The sequence below is a fragment of the Hemiscyllium ocellatum genome, chromosome 27 (genome assembly GCF_020745735.1).
Source record: "Hemiscyllium ocellatum isolate sHemOce1 chromosome 27, sHemOce1.pat.X.cur, whole genome shotgun sequence".
NCBI classification, from domain to species: domain Eukaryota; kingdom Metazoa; phylum Chordata; class Chondrichthyes; order Orectolobiformes; family Hemiscylliidae; genus Hemiscyllium; species Hemiscyllium ocellatum.
The window spans coordinates 2,870,025-2,876,024 of NC_083427.1; the positions used below are offsets into that span (position 1 = coordinate 2,870,025).

A 6,000-nucleotide genomic window follows, 5' to 3' on the forward strand; every position below is an offset into this window, starting at 1 on the left:
TCAATAGTGGAGGACCCAAGGCTGTTACACCGCTGCCCACAGTCCGCCCGTGCCGAGTCCGAGTCACAGCACCAGATAAGGACCTGGACCTGCCTGGGTTGGGGGTGGGGGTCTCTCTGTTCCATGATCGGTCAATAACACTCACAATCAGTCTGGTTCTTTAAACCTTTATTTCTTCACACGGCCGGGCACAGATCGTCCTGAAACACAGTGACTGTGTACATCTGTATTCCTCGGAGGAGCTGCACGCTTGACTTAAAACATAGACGTTTTTATACGTTTTCTCAAAGCAAGGTACAGCCATGATTGTATAGTACATTCAGACAATTTCCAATCAATTTACGATATCGCTTTATTTGACTGTTACTTGGTTCAGTGATATTTCTTGGGAACCAACTTTATTTCCCAAAGCTCAGGCCACCCTTATCTCACTAACCGAGCCACTGCACCTGCATTTGAAGGTCAGTTAGGCTGGCCAGTAATGTCTGATCTCGCCTAGTTATTTCTATGCAGTAAAGGGAGCATTGCCTGCTAGTCTCTATTGAAGCAGACTGTGGTTAGTCAATTATGCAACTATAACAAAATTAAAAGCCATTTTATGCAGATTTTAGCAGAATTGTCAATTTGCAGCCTGGAAGCCATTTTGTCATATGATTTGCATTAAGGAGCCATTTTATTGCTGCTGAAGTTATTAAGAGCATGTGTTAAGTGGTTGTTCCTGACAACAACCTGTATTCAGGTTTCAGATCCTCACCTCTAAACCCTTCTAATTCATATACCATCCCGATGCATTTTAAATGTTGTAATTGTACCAGCCTCCATCACTTCCTCTGGCAACTCGTTCCATACACATATCACTCTCTGCATGGAAACGTTACCTTGTTAAATCTTGCCCCTCTCACCTTGAACCTGTGCCATCTAGTTTTGGACTCACCTACCTTGTCGATTTATTCTATCCATGGTCCCTCATGATTTTATAAACGTCTATAAGGTCACCCCTCAGCCTCCGACAGTCCAAGGAAAATAGCCCCAGCCTATTCAGCCTCTCCTATAATTCAAATCTTTCAATCCTCGCAACATCTTTGTAAATCCTCTCTGAACTCTTTCAAGTTTAACGTCTTTCCTATTAGCAAGAAGACCAGAACTGAATGCAGTCTTCCCAAAGTGGTCTAACTAATGTCCTACACAACCACAACATAACCTCCCAACTCCTATACTTAATGCACTGATCAGTAAAGGCAAGCATATCAAATGCTGTCTTCACTATCCTATCTACCTTCGACTCCACTTCCAAGCAGCTATGAACCTCCACCCCAAGGTTGCTTTGTTTGGTGAAACCCCCTCCTCCCCAACGAACCTTACCATTAAATGTATACGTCCTGCTGTGATTTGTCTTTCCAAAATGCAGCACCTCACCTTTATCTAAATTAAAGTCCAGCTGCCACTCTTCAGCCCAATGGCCCGTCTGTTCAAGGTCCCATTGAATCCTGAGATGGCCTCCTTCGCTGTCCATGACACCACCAGTGTTGGTATCATCTGCAAACGCACTAACCGGACTTCCTGTGTTGGCATCCAGACTTGCGGAAACTGAGGGATTGACTGGGGAGTGATAAAATCCTTATAAGGCCAGCGCTCACCATCTCGATGTGGGTGTGGTCTGAGGTACCCTCAATAAGAGGGTATGATTGCAACAAAGCTCCTCAATGCAATCAAAGTGGTAGACTGTGGATAGCCCTGCCCAGGGACAGGACAGAATATAAGTCTCCAAGAAAGGATTGCCAAGCATCCCAGAGATACTGATGTACTGCCACCGTCTGATCCTATTGCTAACTTGCCGGTAACATGGGGTTCACCGTTTGGACGGTTAAATGCAGACAATGCAAAGTGTGCTTGATCTTACCGATGGTTCTGCAACCTCTTGTAATGGCAAGTGTCACTGGTGTGACGACACTGTCCCTTTATAAATATTATTTTGTCCCAAGTGGTTTTTTTTTGAAGAGAGGCTATAAAAGCAGAGATGCCGAAGTGGCTACGGGCTTAAGTCAACCATCAGAGGAAGCCTTCAGGGTTGTTTTTAATAACAGTTGTGATGGTGGAAGGGGTGCGGCCAGTTCTCTCAGATCAGGCTCTCTGGTTTTTTTTTAAAAAGCTGTAGCAGTCGGAAGCTGTTCCGGACTCAGACAAGTTGGAGTTTCAGCAAGTGGTTCCTAATCTCACGATGCTGTTTCCCCCTGGATTGGAAAACAGCATGTGAGAACCCGTGTCCGAATGTACCTTGTTGCCAGGGGGTGTGTTTATGGGATGTTAATGTAGTGGAACAGTTAATTAGTAATAAGTGCTGTATCTATTATTCAGGTAAGTTTTCCAATAGTTAAGTTATAGAACATTTCAGCGCAGTACAGGCCCTTCAGCCCTTGATGTTGCGCCGACCTGTCATACTAATCTGAAGCCCATCTAACCTACACTATTCCATGTATGTCCATATGTTTGTCCAATGATGACTCAAACACACTTAAACTTGGCGAATCTACTACCGTTGCTGGCAAAGCATTCCATACCCTTACTACTCTCTGAGTAAAGAAACTACCTCTGACATCTGTCCTATATCTATCACCCCTCAATTTAAAGCTATGCCCCCTTGTGCTCACTGTCCCCATACTTGGAAAAAGGCTCTCCCTGCCCACCCTATCTAACCCTCTGATTATCTTACATGTCTCTATTAAGTCACCTCTCAACCTCCTCCTCTCCAACGAGAACAGCCTCAAGTCCCTCAGCTTTTCCTCATAAGACCTTCCCTCCATACCAGGCAACATCCTAGTAAATCTCTGCACCCTTTCCAAAGTATTCTAAATTCCTCTTTATTTTGTTTGTATTTAAACTATAGTGTTGAAATAAACGGTGTTTTCCTTCTTGTCGGGTGGTTGCATCCCATCTGGAACATGCTCTTCCCATCCACCTTTAAACTAAGACAAGTCAGGGTCTCGGTTACCTTCTTATTCAGGGGGTCTGGTCTGGTCTGATCCGTAGCACTGGAAAGCCATCGTGTTTAACCCAAAGACGCAGACAGTCATAGGAAAGGCAGGTGTGGTTGGCTTCAGTCAGATGGTGGTAGGAGCAGCTGTAGTGCTTGCCTCGAAGCGGAACCAGGGGTGGTGCATGTTTTCCCTCATTCCCCCAGGCTGTTGCCAATGCTTTGGTGGTTTGGGTGTCACCATTGGATGATAGGGAAAACCCTAATGAGGGCAGCAACTACGGGAGGAGATCTGGCAAGACGCTCAACGACACTCCTATCACTGTGTGCCGTGTCGATGACCAAACACACCTCTGAACTGACTACGCATAATGAGAACAGTTGGTAGCCTCACAAAGGACGCGCACTGCGTGGCTAACTGCAGAAGAGGAGCTTCAACAGTTTGACATGTGGGTGCGTACCAAGGCTGGAAGTTTGAGTATCAGGTACCGAACAATGGGCTGCGGATCATGGGATCCCACTGAGGGCATGCTATCACCCAGGAAGTTGTGGAGCAATTCAAAACTTGCCAAAAGATGACCAGTTCCACTTGAAGAGATCTTGCAGTTGGGCTATACCGGACCGTTGTCCTTGCAACAACCCTTTCGATATATTTTGACCAGGCTGAGTACCAAATCGGTAACCTGGTAATCATACACCCCTGTGTGAAAGGAACCTGGGCCAGGACAATAAAAGGATTGCATATCCTGATCTTACCATACAGGGGAGCCCGTGGAAATACAAACTGACAATGGGTCATGTTCTGCAGTGTGAGCAGCGCAGTATGTGATAATGGGATCCAGTGGGTGTAGCACAGTTCCTGTTACCCACAGGCTACAGGCTTATTGGAACATATCAATGGACTCATGAGGCAAACTGTTGACACCCACACAGATGCTCAGGGTGGGTTGTGAGTCTTACCCCCAGGTAGAATGCAATCTAGACAACCGCTCTCAACTCGGGTACCTCCAGCAGTACAATGGCGAGTGATATCCAGATGACCCTGAGCGGATGACAGAGTTGTCTGTCTGTAATGGGTACAAGGTATTGGATCCACTATCCCAACCAGCCAGTCATACCTGGGAACAGGGAGATATTTATTGGATATTGTTACAGGGTAAAGATATCCCCGATGGGGGGTGGGGGGAGAAGAGAGAAAACAAAGCGGGGGGGGGTAAGCATGAATATGGTACGGTGAATCGGATGTTAAACTAACAACAAAACTCCCTTCTGTTGCAGCAAACTGATGACGTGGTAACAGCTGCAGTGCCTGTGTTTCCTCCTGCCTGGTATGGCATGAGATCTGCCATCACCTGCACAATCTACGGATATGGTCCAGAGGATGGAGTCATCACAGTAATAACTGTAGGCTAAATAATTTTCATTGTTCACCGGGTGAAGAGTACCTTGCTGAACATTACATGCACATGTAACAACAACCCACGTACTCCCATCTCCAGGGAACAGGAACTTAGTCATCTCTATCCCACCTGGCTACTGTTTGCTCCAAAACAACTACTGTTACTCTGTGACATAGTTAAAAATCACACACGACATCAGGTTATAGTCCCACAGGTTCATTTGGAAGGACACACTTTCATAGCGCTGTTCCTTCATGAGGTAGCTAGTGGAGTAAAGTCATAGGGCACAGAATTCATGGCACCTCCACATCATGACTGTATGATGTGGAATCGCACCGTACCCTTCGATTACTGTGCAACATTAGATGGCAATAACTACACCTCACTGTTGTCCTGAAATAAGACTATCGGAAGGCAGTGTCTAAAGTAGGCCTTGTCTAACAGTAGCTCACATGAAAATTGGTGTAATATCTTGCTTTTAAATGGTGTTGGCTACTATTCCATAGAATCCCTGCAGTGTGGAAACAGGCCCTTCAGGCCAACAAATCCATCCTGACCCTCTGAAGAGTAACCCACCCAGACCCATTCCCCTATTATCCTACATTTACCCCTGACTAATGCACCTTGAACATTATGGGCAACTTAGGACAGCCAATTCACCCTAACCTGCACATCTTTGTGACTGTGGGAGGAAACCGAAGCACCCGGAGGAAACCCACGCAGACACGGGGAGAACGTGCAAACTCCAACACAGAGTTGTCAGAGGAGGGTTCCTGGCGCTGTGAGGCAGTACCACTAACCACAGCCACCGTGCCAGCCAAAGCTAGCATCTTGTACCAAGATGTTAGAGAGATATGGGACATGCATTCTGGCGTGTGAGCTTACAGTGGAGTGAGTGGAAGGGCCTATCCAAAACATATAGATACCCCATCTTCACTTGTATGATGCATATATCCCAGTGGCAAAACAAAATATGGTTTTGACTGTGACAGCGGAAATAACTAATGGAAAAAAAATTCCCCTTCTATTGGTGTCCTGTTAACGTTATAGAGGTGCGGTAGAAGCAGTGTACTCGGTTTCATTCTAGATGGAGCAGGGACAGCAACTTTACGAAATGGGATTGCTAAAGTTGGGCAACTCACTATCAAATTAGCTGCTGGTTGGACCAAGCCATTAGCACATAGAGATTGAGCAGATTGGTCTCTGACCAACATAGTTTGGAGGTTTTGCTGATAGCCTATCTAGGGCCTCACACTTAGGTGGATCTTAATGCAGAAGTCTTCTGAACATGGTGCAATATGTTAGAGGGATTTGACACACGAACTAACCACCTCGTTGCTATCCAAACTTCTGTACTGTTCGAAACGGTTATTTAGTCTCGTACATGCTAACTTAATGCTTAGAAGTGATGCATTAAAATCTAATTGTAACCCCATTGTATGACATGCTACTATTTTGACTTTAAATAGTACGCAGTGATAAATATGGTGCAAGTTTATCGCCCCGTCTGCTGGGAGGTATGTTGTGGAAACTTGTATTTATGGGAAATGGCTGGATGATGACAATCAAACCCACAGCTGGGTGGTTGTGAGCAATAGCCTGAAGGCCCAGTGTGCCTCTTCCACAGCC

At 45.8% G+C, this 6,000-nt stretch overlaps 1 protein-coding gene across 1 annotated transcript in view; it reads left to right on the forward strand.

The window, feature by feature from the left end:
• LOC132828684 (gastrula zinc finger protein XlCGF26.1-like) overlaps positions 1-5,797 on the forward strand; it is a 28,371-nt gene extending 22,574 nt beyond the window's left edge. Inside the window, exon 2 of the mRNA XM_060845753.1 lies at positions 4,250-5,797. The gene's annotated coding sequence lies outside the window, so the exon portion shown is untranslated. The remainder of the gene's footprint in view (positions 1-4,249) is intronic.
• The last annotated feature ends 203 nt before the right edge of the window (positions 5,798-6,000 follow it).